This window comes from Mustela lutreola, chromosome 1, assembly GCF_030435805.1.
Source record: "Mustela lutreola isolate mMusLut2 chromosome 1, mMusLut2.pri, whole genome shotgun sequence".
In the NCBI taxonomy this organism is placed as follows: domain Eukaryota; kingdom Metazoa; phylum Chordata; class Mammalia; order Carnivora; family Mustelidae; genus Mustela; species Mustela lutreola.
In genome coordinates this window covers 190,465,782-190,478,963 of record NC_081290.1, presented here as the reverse complement: position 1 = coordinate 190,478,963, position 13,182 = coordinate 190,465,782, and positions in this window count along the sequence as shown.

Genomic DNA, 13,182 nt, shown 5'->3' with positions numbered 1-13,182 from the left:
GCAAAAATCGTGACGAGAAGGGCGGGACCATGAGCCCTGGCCAATCGTTGAGAAGGAACCGCAGGAAACATTGAGCACTCATTGGTCCGTTTGAACCGCGCCCAAATGTATTTACTCTCTCCAAAGGGAAGAACGGAGACAGATTGAAATCCCCGCCCCCTTGAGGCGGCGATTGGTCAGTTGACGCGCAGAAGCCGACTAGGCCCTCCTCCTAGCCCCGCCCCAAACAGAGCAGGAGTTTGGACTGGGCCAAATGCCAGTGCTGTTCTTTCTCCTGGCTCCAGGTCGTGAACTTTTTAGGTGAGAGTCGCAGGTTACTGCCTCTGAGTTGGGCTCCGGGATTGCACCGCCTCCACACCCTCCGCAGACTCTGTCTATCCATTCGTCCTCCTTCGTTCATTCATTTAGTCTATTATTTATTGAGTTACTGCAGATATGTTGGGGTTACAAAAAATGTTTCAGAGGGTGTGCCCTCAAGCCGGTCACAAGGGGAAGCACATTGTCACAGGGGATTCCCAAGATGCTGTTCCAGACTGTTTCCTTCAGCGTCATCAGCTTTTCTCGGCATCTTCAGGAGATTATCTCATTGTCATTATGACAAGGAGCCCGCAGACCAGAAATAGCTCACCCTCCTTCACTAGTGCCTATTAATTTGTTTACTTGAACATTCTAGTTCCATATCTACCCCTGGGTGGCTCTAGATTCCTCAATAAGTTATGTTTTCCTTCAATATTCAAAATATATTTGAGACCCCATCCCCAATCTGCTGGGAAACCTGGTGTTGTCTACTAATGCCAAGGATACCTGAGGATCTCATCCTTCCCCCTTTGTTTCAATTAACCGCTTGCTTCAATGCTTCATTTCCATCCTGGCCTGGACTCCCCGACTTCACCCACCTAACCCCAAACGCTGCCTTAATCCCTCACCCCCCAATGCCCCACTGATAGGAAGCTGAGTTATGCAGCAAGCCTTTAATGAGCTGTGGCGGTCCCACAGGGGTGACAGCACAGTGCAGAGCAAGGACTGCAGTTTCTTTCTTTCTTTCTTTCTTTTTTTTTAACTTTATTTATTTGACAGAGATCACAAGTAATCAAAGCGGGGGGGGGGGGTTAGCAGGCTCCCTGCTGAGCAGAGATCCCAGGACCCTGAAATCATGACCTGAGCGAAAGGCAGAGGCTTAACCCACTGAGCCACCCAGGTGCCCCAAGGACTGCAGTTTCTAAAACTCCACTGGTTTTGCCCCAGCCTTTCTCTCACACCTGTCAGGCCCCAACTTAATATTTTCTCTGAGATGTGTTTTTTCCTTCCTCTTCCTCTTCCTCTTGGGTTTTCCCTTCCCTTTCTGTAGCCATCAGACTCCCAACTTCCTATTTTGTTATATAATTTTACAGTATACTCTGTCTCTATCCCCAAGCCAAGATAAGCTCTAACCACAAAATGCTAATCTCTCTAAACAAAGGAGAATAATGTAAGGATTTGTATTAGCCTCCTGCTCAGGGCATGGTCTGTTTCCGTTATTGATGCTGACGCTTTTATTGTCCAACTGTGCCTTTTCCCCAGTTTCAAATCTTGGCGAATACACCCACCTCTCCTTCAAGATATTTGATCTCCCCACCTGTAACCTGTTCTATTCAGAAATGTTAGCTGTTCAGTGAACACCTCCTGGGTTCCTAGTCTGTCTTCCTGTAGCACTTCCTGTCAGTGGCCACTTCCTCCACCCAGGGCCATGGACATTACCCTCTCCTGTATTCTTTCATGGCCCCTCTCTACTCCCTACATGACGATTTCTGAATCTGTGCCTTCAGCAACCATTTCCTGGGCACAGACAGCGCCTGGATATCGCACTGGTGCTTCAAATTCAGCATGTCCAGGGGCACCTGGGTGGCTCAGTCAGTTAAACGTCTGGGATCGTGATCTCAGGTCCTGGGATTGAGACTCTTGTGGGGCTCCCTGCTCCGTGGGAAAAATGCTTCTCCCTCTCCCTCTGCCTGCGGCCACTGCACCCCAGCCACTTGTGCCTTCTCTCTGTCAAATAAATATGTAAGAACCTTAAAAAAATTTTTTGTTTTAGAAAATGAACCGACTCCACATGTCCAAAATCAAACTCAGAAAACTTGCTGTGCCTAAACTGTGTGCAGTTAACCAGCCAGCTTTCCACAGCAAGAAATACCTTCTTGAAATGGGAAGGATCGGGACGCCTGGGTGGCTCAGTTGGTTAAGCAGCTGCCTTCGGCTCAGGTCATGATCCCGGCGTCCTGGGATCGAGTCCCACATCGGGCTCCTTGCTCCGCAGGGAGCCTGCTTCTCCCTCTGACTCTGCCTTCCACTCTGTCTGCCTGTGCTTGCTCTCGCTCGCTCTCTCTCTGACAAATAAATAAATAAAATCTTTAAAAAAAAAAAAAAAGAAAAGAAATGGGAAGGATCCTCTAAAATAGTATTTCTATTAGTTTGAGACCAAAACTTCCCCTCTGAGTGATCTGAGGCTCACCGAAGCCACTTTGAATGAGCTAGAACTTTGACATCCAGCCACACAGCTGTGGGCAGGCAGAGGTGATGTGGGGCCACAATTCTTGTGACAAATGATTTGCTGTCTTACAAAATGCTCTTCATTTTTTTTTAATTTTATTTTTAATTTATTTATTTGACAGACAGATCACAAGTAGGCCGAGAGGCAGGCAGAGAGAGAGGAGGAAGCAGGTTCCCCGCTGAACAGAGAGCAGAGATCCCAGGACCCTGAGATCATGACCTGAGCCAAAGGCAGAGGCTTTAACCCACTGAGCCACCCAAGCACCCCAGTGCTCTTCATTCTGGAGCTGAAAAGGACCATGTGAACACAATGCAAAAGAAGCACTGAGATGACACCCCCTTTGAAAAAGCCAACGTACTTCGCAGAATTATAAACCAACCATTCCCCTTGAGTTGACCATGGAAATGGGGGTTGGCTTTGGAGTCAAGTGGTATTGCTACTAACTTGATAACGTGTCTTTCTCCTCCAGGACTATGTTTCAGATAAGAGCCTCTTCAAACCCACAGTTGCCAAAGCAGGGGTCATTATCTATTCGGAGGCTGGAGAGAGAAGACAAAAATGTTAGTGGAAAAGAGCCGACACCAACTGACAGTCAGGAAGAAGTTCAAGTTGCTTCCTAGTGTGAGTTGCAGTGATGGAGAAGAAGGTCTGCAGCCAGTTCCTAAGAAAACCGAATGCCTAGAGGTACTCTCTATCCTTGCAGAATTTTATAATGGAAGTTGGAATGAGGAGTGGGGGGAACCAAAGCCTTCCAGCACCGGCCCCCAGGTTTCTGCTTTCTGCTGTGGTGCTAACTTAGGGATTTTGTTTCGCTCGGTGAGAGATGCTCACAGGGACAATAAAAGGGGCTTTTAGAGATGGGGGTCAAACCATGAAAGCACGTCTGAATCAGGGGTCTTGCTTGTGGTATTATGTGTACTTTCCACCTCCCTGCTAGTGTCCCATCAAGCATTCAGTATAATCTATATTAACTCCATGGTTTTTAGAGATGGATTTTTTTTTCCCTTTTTGATCTAATTTTGCTTTTGACTGACACACATCATCTTACAGCGTCCCAAAGTCCAAACTATGTTAAAAGGTACATTTGTAGGTTTGTTTTCATTCTGCCCCTGCTCACCCTGTTCCCTCCCAGCACCAGCTAAGGGCTCTGCAGATCACCAACGTACCAAAAAATGTTTTCCTTGTCACTGGCCTGGCCAAACTCATAACCCTAAACATCGGCTCAGCTGACGATGCCGTTCAGGCCCAGAAAAGCCCTCTTCTGCATTCCATAATGTCCTGGAGACATGAGGTGAGTGTATCCAAATGCCACAGACAAAACTCCTGAATTTTCATGTAGGGGAGGGTTCGAGTAGCTGTAGTGCTTGGGTAAGAAATACATTAATTACCTAGTCAAATCCTCTTGCTTTTCTTCTTGTTCTAATTTATGGTTCTAGAAGTACTCAGAAAATAATGCACTAGCTGAGGAACATTTGTAACATTAAATCAGATTTTTTAAAAATGTGTATATATGTAATCTACAGGAAACACACATATGTATTTAATAGGTTTTAGCTCTGTTTTGACATAAGGAAAGGACTGGGAAAAAAAAAAGCACCCCGTAATTTTAGGCATTGATTTGACACTGTTGGGGTGGGACGCCTTGGTGGTTCAGTCGGTTAAGCATCTCTCTTTTTTTAAAAGATTTTATTTATTTATTTGACAGACAGAGATCACAAGTAGGCAGAGAGGCAGTCAGAGAGGGGGAGGGGTGGAAGGAAGCATGCCCCTTGCTGAGCATGGCCCTGGGATTGCCGGTCTCAATCCCAGGACCATGGGTTCGTGACCTGAGGGATCATGACCTGAGCTAAAGGCAGAGGCTTTAACCCACTGAGCCACCCAGGCGCCCCAGCATCTAACTCTTGATCTCAGCTCAGGTCTTGATCTCAGGGTCATGAGTTCAAGCCCCATGTTGGGCTTCATGCTGGGTGTGAAACTTACTTAATTTAAAAAAAAAGCGTTGTTGAGGGTGGTCAATGATGACGAGGCTATCATGGTTAGCAAAGGTAAGGGGGAATAAGGTCATTTTTTGGACCAAAAATCCAGAAGCATTTTTGTGCTGTGGCACATAGTTGAACTCATTATTATACCTCAGCTCAGTTTGTGCTGACATGGTGGCATTCAGAACAATAGAAAGATCATATACACTGTTTTCTGTATCTGCCCAAAGAGGAAACATCTTGGAAAGACACATCACATTTGGCCTTCCTCCCTCTCTGGGACACACGATGGGAATGCCGGCTAGGTGCTGTTAAAACAGTAGATGTAATGTAGATGAGATATCAAAAGAACTTGAAGAGTTAAGCAAAACAACAGAAGATTCTCAAATAAAGAGAAAATTATGGTCTCATGGAAAATGAAATGACTCTTCAATATGCACTATTCTCAGACATATGAGATGGACTGTTGCATAATTTTAAAAATATTGAGGGACACCTGGGTGGCTCTGTCAGTTAGACATCCCACTCTTGATTTTGACTCAGGTCTGATCTCAGGGTGGTGAGGTCAAGCCCGGCTTCGTGCTGGGCATGGAGCCTGCTTAAGATTCTCAGTCTCAGGGGTGCCTGGGTGGCTCCATGGGTTAAAGCCTCTGCCTTCAGCTCAGGTCATGATCCCAGGACCCTGGGATCAAGCCCTGCATCGGGCTCTCTGCTCAGCAGGGGGCCTGCTTCCCCCCCACCACCACCCTTCCCTCTCTCTGCCTGCCTCTCTGCCTACTTGTGATCTCTGTCAAGTAAATTAAAAAATCTTTTAAAAAAGGGGAGGGGGGCACCTGGGTGGCTCAGTGGGTTAAGCCACTGCCTTTGGCTCAGATCATGATCTCAGGGTCCTGGGATCGAGTCCCGCATCGGGCTCTCTGCTCAGCGGGGAGCCTGCTTCCCTCTCTCTCACTCTCTGCCTGCCTCTCTGCCTACTTGTGATCTCTCTCTGCCAAATAAATAAATAAAATCTTTAAAAAAAAAAAAAAAAGATTCTCAGTCTCCCACCCCCTCTGCCTCTCCACCCTTTCTCTCTCCTTTACTAAAATATGTGTATATATATATTTTATATATATATACACACATATATATAATATTGACAAAAGTTTAACCAGAAAAATCTAAATCTGTTTAGCTATTTTACTTTGTTTACAATTGATGAGGCAATACCGATACATTATTTTTTCAAAGACTTTATTTATTTATTTGAGTCTAGAGAGACAGAGAAAGCATGAGCAGCAGGAAGGGCAGAGGGAGATGCAGACTCCAGAGCAAGGAGCCCAATGTGGGACTCCATCCCAGGATCCCGGGTTCATGATATGAGTCAAAGGCAGACGCTTAACCAACTGAGCCACCCAGGCGCCCCTAATACATTATTATTATTATTATTAACAGAAGTCCATAGTTTCCATTAGTGTTGACTCTCTGTGTGGGTTTTGACAAATATGTAAGGCCATGTGTCTACCATCGAGTGTCATGTGGAATATTCTCACTGCCCTAAAAACCCCCTTGTTCCACCTACTCATCCCCTCCCTCCCTCTCCCCACCCCCAGCTCCTGGCCATCACTAATATTTTTACTGTTTCCATAGTTTTGTTTTTCCCAGAACGTCAAATCATTGGAGTCTTATGGTACAGAGCCTTTTCAAATTAACTTCTTTCATGTAACAGTATGTACTCAGGGCTCCTCCGTGTCCTTCTGTGACTTGACAGCCCATTTCTAGTTATCTCTCAATAATATTCCACTGCCAGTGTGCCGGGTGGCTCAGTCGGTTAAGCGTCTGCCTTTGGCTCAGGTCATGATCTCAGGGTCCTGGGATCGAGCCCCGCATCAGGCTCTCTGCTCAGCAGGGAGTCCACTTCCTCTTCTCCCCTGCCACTCCCCTTGCTTGTGTTCTCTCTCTCCAGATCTTGAAAAAAAAAAAAAAATTCTACTCTATGGATGTATTTCCCCGTTTATCCATTGTACTACTGAAGGACATCTCGGTTGCTGCAAGTTTTAGCAGGGGTGAATAAAGCTGCTGTGCACACCCGTGCACATGTTTTTGTGCGGACAGAATTTTTCAGCTCATTTGGGTAAATACCAAGGAGAACGATTGCTTGATCATACAGTAAAGACTATGTTTCGTTTTGTAAGAAACCGCCAACTGTTTTCCAAAGTTCTGCATTCCCACCTGCTGTGAATGAGAGTTCCTGTCGCTCTACGTCCTCACCAGCATCTGGTGGGGTTGGTGTTTGGAAATGTAGCCATTAGAAATGGATGCGTAGGAGCGTCTCACTGCTGCTTTAAGTAGCAATTCCCCAATGACAAATGATGTTGATATCTTTTCATATAGGTATTTGCTATCTTTATTTCTTGCTTTTTAAAAGATTTTACTTACTCAGCTAATTAGTTATTTATTTAGAGAGAGCGAGCAGTGCGAGGGGCAGAGGGAGAGGAAGAGAATCTCAAGCAGACTCCGTGCTGAGCACAGAGCCCAGTGTGAGGCTCGATCCCCTGACCCCAAAGACCTCCTGAAACCAGGAGTCAGATGCTTAACCCACTGAGCTAACCAGGAGCCCCTAGATACTAGTTCTTTATTAGATATGTGTTTTGCAAATATTTTCTCCCTGTCTGTGGCTTGTCGTCAGTCTCTCAACAGTGTCTTCCACAAAACAGAAGTTTTTAATTTTAACAAAGTCCAACTTACCAATTTTTTTTCTTTCATGGGTCATGCCACAAAGCCATGCCAAACCCAAGATCACTTTGATTCTCTCCTCTGCCATCAAGAAGTTTTATAGTTTAATGTTTTACACTTAGGTCCATGAGATTCATCTTTGTGAACCATGGGAGGTTTGTGTCTAGATTAATTCTTTTGCATGTAACTATCTAGTCGTTGTTTTACTTCTTGAGAGATTAAATAGCTTCTTTTAAATTCTCAAATTTAAAAGACTTTAAGACTTTCAAAGACTTAAAACTTTCTAAAGCTAAAGAAGCTACATTCTAATAAACTTGTCAGGGAACAAATTTGACAGAACACTCTGTTAGCAAGGTTTTGGGAACACAGACACTCTGGTACATTGCTCGTAGGAAAGCAGAATGTCACCCACCAGTGGGGAGTGGGTTGGCATCATTACCTACATATCTACATGTGCATTGTTACAAAGCTGCAGTAATCAAGACCGCATAGTAATGGCGTAACACGGACATTTTCAGAGACCAATAGAGAGCCCAGAAATAAACTCTGACATCCTTGCTCATGGGATCTTCAGCAGGAGTGCTCAGACCACTCAGTAGAGAAAGGACAATCTCTCCAACAAATGGTCTTGGGAAAACTGGACAACCATGTGCAAAAGCCTGAGTTTAGACTCTTACCTTATACCATCTTCAAAAATTAACTCAAAATGGAATAAAAACCTACATATAAGACCCGAACCTATGACATTCCTAGGAGAAAACATAGAGGAAAAGTTTCATGACATTGGACTTGGCAGTGACTTCTTGAATCTAACATCTAAAGCATAAGCAGTAAAAAAAGAAATTGGCCAAATTGGACACATTGTACACAGAGGCTCTTGTGCCTCAAGCAGCATGATCAACAGAGTAGCAAGGACGGTCTCCAGAGTGGGGGGAAAGTACTTGCCGGTCATGTATCTAATGAGGGTTGATGTCTGGAGAGCTCCTACCACTCAACGGCAGGTAATCACATGGGGGAGGGGTTCCTGTGCAAGACCAGAATGGACATGTCTCCAAAGATGATGTGCATTTGGCCAGCAGACAAATGGGGGGCAGCTTGGCATCTCTGGTCATACTAGTAGGGCTGAGGTGGGATGTCATCTTGTACCTAGTGGGATGGCTCCTAGCAAGGCAACAGAAAATAGCCAGTGTTGGCAAGGATGTGGAGAGGTTAGAGTCCTTGGGCATTATTGGTGGGACCGTGGAGTGGTGCAACATTATAGAAAACAGTATGGATTTTCCTCAACAAATTAAAAATAGAAACATCATACAATTCAGCAACCCCACTTCTAGGAATATATGCAGAAGAATTGGAAGCAGGGTCTCAAAGAGATATTTGCACACCCATGTTCATAGGAGCACTACTCACAAGAGCCAAGAGGTAGAAGCAAGCCAAGTGTCTAGTGATGCATAAATGTACAAATTGTGGTCTACACGTCCAATGGAATTTTGTTCAACCAGAGAAACAAATGAAATTCTGATACATGCTACAGCAGGACTGAAACGTGAGATTGTTAGGCCAAGTGAAAGAAGCCAGTTGCAAAAAGATGAATACTGTGTGATCCCACTTATACCTATATAGATTTCTAGAAGCAGGAAGTAGAATAGTGATCGCTGATGTCTAAGGGAAAGAGGGAAAGGAGGAGTTTTTGTTTAATGGATATAAATCCTCAGTTTTTTTGTTTGTTTGTTTGTTTGTTTTAAAAAGATTTTATTTATTTATTTGACAGACAGAGATCACAAGTAGGCAGAGAGGCAGGCAGAGAGAGAGGAGGAAGCAGGCTCCCTGCTGAGCAGAGAGCCCGATGCGGGGCTCGATCCCAGGACCCTGGGATCATGACCTGAGCCGAAGGCAGAGGCTTTAACCCACTGAGCCACCCAGGTGCCCCAAATCCTCAGTTTTTTAAGATAAAAAAAGTTCTGGGGACCTATTTCACAAAGAATATATTTACCACTACTGAACTATACACTTAACAATAGTTAAGATGGTAGATTTTATGTCATGTGGCTTGTTGGTTTTTTGGTTTTTTTGGTTTTTTTTTTTAATTGTTGTTTTTACGGTAACTAAAAGCCAAAACAAAAGAAAAAAAGCTAAAAGCCAAAACAAAAGAAAAAAAAGCTACGTATGCATTTAATCTTTGACCCAGCAATCCGCTTCCAGGAATTTACTGTTAAGACACTTTCAACAAAATTTATTGTAACATTATCTGTAACATTGCAAAATATTGGGAATCATCCAAAAGTCCAAACAGATTGTTTGACAAAACTATGGTAGGTAAATCCAATGGAATACCATGCAGCTGTTACAAAAAAAAAAAAAAAAAAAGAGGACACTGAGTGGCTCAGTCAGTTAAGCGTCTGCCTTCTGCTCAGGTCATGATTCCAGAGCCCCAGGATCCCACACTGGGCTCCTTGCTCCGCAGGGGAACCTGCTTCTCCTCCCTCTCCCTCTGCTGCTCCCCCTACTTGTGCTCTCTCGCTCTCTCTCTCTTTCAAATAAATACATTTTTTAAAAATTTTTTTAAATAAAATAAGGGGCGCCTGGGTGGCTCAGTTGGTTGGGTGTCTGTCTTCGGCTCAGGTCATGATCCTGGGATCCTGGGGTCCTGGGATCGAGCCCTGCATCGGGCTCCCTGCCCAGCTGGGAGTCTGCTTCCCCCTCTCCTTCTCCCTCTGCCAGCCACCCTGCCTACTTTTGCTTTCTCTCCCTCTCTGTCAGATAAATAAATAAAATATATATTTTTAAGATTTTATTTATTTATTTGACAAACAGAGAGAGATCACAAATAGGCAGAGAAGCAGGCAGAGAGAGGAGGAAGCAGGCTCCCCACGGAGCAGAGAGCCTGACGTGAGGCTCGATCCCAGGACCCTGGGATCATGACCTAAGCCAAAGGCAGAGGCTTTAACCCACTGAGCCACCCAGGCGCCCCAATAAAATCTTTTTAAAAAATTAAATAAATGAAATAACTAAATTAAGTTAAATTTAAATTAAATCAGCAAAAATGAGAGAAAATATCCAAAACTGAAAGCAAACAGAAACAAATGAATGCAGCTATATTTCATGTGAATAATATAACCGTCCAGAAAGGAGACAAGTAAGAACTAACTTTATATTCTCAGGCTGGGGGAAGAAAAGACTTCTTGAACCATTTTTATTAGCTTCGTGTTTTGTGGTGGTATGGGTCTAGCAAGTCTGAAATATCGCTGGGAGCCAGAGTTCTTCAGAAGAAGGGAGACATAAATATGGAATGCAGGAAGGCAAGGTAGAATCCCCTGGAGCTGGGTCAGCATTGGAAGTTGCCAGCATGAACTCATGCTTTCTGACAATGTATATACTATATATGTGTCTGTGTGTGTGTTAGAACACACACACACACACACATTATATATATTAGACTAGATCTAGGGGCGCCTGAGTGGCTCAGTTGATTAAGTGTCTTCGGTTTGGGTCATGATCTCAAGGTCCTGGGAATGAGGCCCAAGTCAGGCTCCCTGCTCGATGAGGAGTCTGCTTCTCCCTCTCCCTCTACCCCTCCTGCTCATGCTCTCTCTCCCAAGTAAATGAATAATCTTAAAAAAAGAATAATACAGGCTTCTGGGTGGCTCAGTTGGTTAAGCAACTACCTTTGGCTCAGGTGATGATCCTGGAGTCCCAGCATCAAGACCCACATCAGGCTCCCAGCTCTATGGGGAGTCTGCTTCTCCCTCTGACCTTCTCCCCTCTCATGCTCTCTCTCTCTCAAATAAATAAATAAAATCTTTTTAAAAATAATATGTTAGATAATATTAGATTATATTATATATAACATATATTAGTTTAGATGTATTACATATGTATTATTTTACGTATAGATATTTTATATATGTGTCATCTATATTATATGTATATGATATGTACATATTTTCCCCAGCTCTGTCCACTGAAAGAGTCGAGAAAGTTCATACCCAGTAACAAGGAGCATATCTGATGCCCAGATTTTGGTTTCTAACTACCATTTCTAACTACCATTCCCCACTAAAAAGAATTTCACAATGGGAAAATGGTTGATTACAGGACTGGGGCGTAGAAGGTACAGGGTAAACTAGGTGTACCAGAAAGAAAATAGTGCCAAAAATTACGGTGTATGGAGGAGAGAATGTCAAAGAACACGAGAGCCTGCTCAAAGGTGGCCAAATCTGGGCTAATGTCAGCCTCAAAGTAAATAAGGACAGTAAAGGCATAAAATCCATGGAATACAGTAGGAATCCGTTAGTCTAAACTAGTAAGACAAACCAGCAAATGAGAAAGGAGAGCTCCTCTTTATGGTACGGTGCTGGCCCCTACGCAGGGAGGGAGGCTGGAGGTAGAAAATCACCATTTCAAAACTATCATAGTGAAAACTGAAAGCCATTCAGGCCCAAACCATCGAGGGAGACTACCGTATGCCTTCCTTGTGTAGTTCTCTGGCCTGGGAGCGTCACCATAACTGAAGCACAAGGACGCATCAGGCAAATCCAAATAATGGGATGGACCGAGCCTGGGGAAGCATCACAGATGGAAGGAGAACTGAGCACTAAATGTAATGGAGAGTTCTGGACGGTGTCCCACGCTGGGGCTAGACATGGTGGCTACAATGGGCATTATTAGGACTCTTGTCAAACTGGAATATGGATCATAGAGTAGACATGTCTTGCAGCGACTTGAATCTTTTAAATTGGATAACTGTTTCGTGGTTATGTAAAAGAATAGCCTTCTTGGGGCACCTCGCTGGCTCAGTCAGAGAAGTGTGCGACTCAATCTCAAGGTCATGAGTTCGAGCCCCCATGATGGGGTGTAGAGATTATTAAAAAAATAATAATAATAAACTTGGGGCACCTGGGTGGCTCAGTGGGTTAAAGCCTCTGCCTTCGGCTCAGGTCATGATCCCAGGGTCCTGGGATCGAGTACCACATCAGGCTCTCTGCTCAGCAGGGAGCCTGCTTCCTCCTCTCTCTCTGCCTGCCTCTCTGCCTACTTGTGATCTCTGTCAAATAAATAAATAAATAATGAACTTTTAAAAAAAGAGTGAGAGGGGTGCCTGGGTGGCTTAGTCATTAGGCATCTGCCTTCCGCTCGGGTCATGATCCTGGGGTCCTGGGATCGAGCCCCACATCTGGCTCCCTGCTCACTGGGGAGTCTGCTTCTCCCTCTCCCACTCCCTCTGCTTGTGTTCCCTTTCTAGCTGTGTCTCTATCAAATAAATAAATAAAATCTTAAAAAAAAAAAAAAAAGCAAGAGAGAATAGCCTTCTTAGGAAATACTGAGGGGGTGCCTGCGTGGCTCAGTGGGTTAAGCCTCTGCCGTTAGCACAGGTCGTGATCTCAGGGTCCTGGGATGGAGCCCTGCATCAGGCTCTCTGCTCAGCAGAGAGCCTGCTTCCCCCTGTCTCTCTGGTTGCCTGTCTTGCCTACGTGTGATCTCTCTCTCTGTCAAATCAATTAAAAAAAAAAAAAAGGAAATACTGAGGTAGTAAGGGACCTAGAAGCATGATGTATGCAATCTACTCTCATGATTCATAAGAAAAATAATTATATATACACACACATATACCAAATAAAATTTCTGGGGTGGCTGGCTGGCTGGCTCAGTCAGGAAAGCACGCAACCCTTGATCTCCAGGCTGTGACTTAGAGCCCCATGTTGGGTGTAGAGATTACTACAAAAAATATGAATTTTAATTTGGAGAGAGACTAAAAGAGCAACAAATGTGGTAACATATTAATAATACGTGGCACTAAATAAAGGGTATAAAAGAAAACAAATAAAGGGTATAAGAGGATTCTTTGCTATTTGGGGTACCTGGCTGGCTCAGTGGGTTAAAGCCTCTGCCTTCGGCTCACATCATGATTCCAGGATCCTGGGATCAAGCCCCTCACTGGGCTCTCTGTTCCTTGGGGAGCCTGCT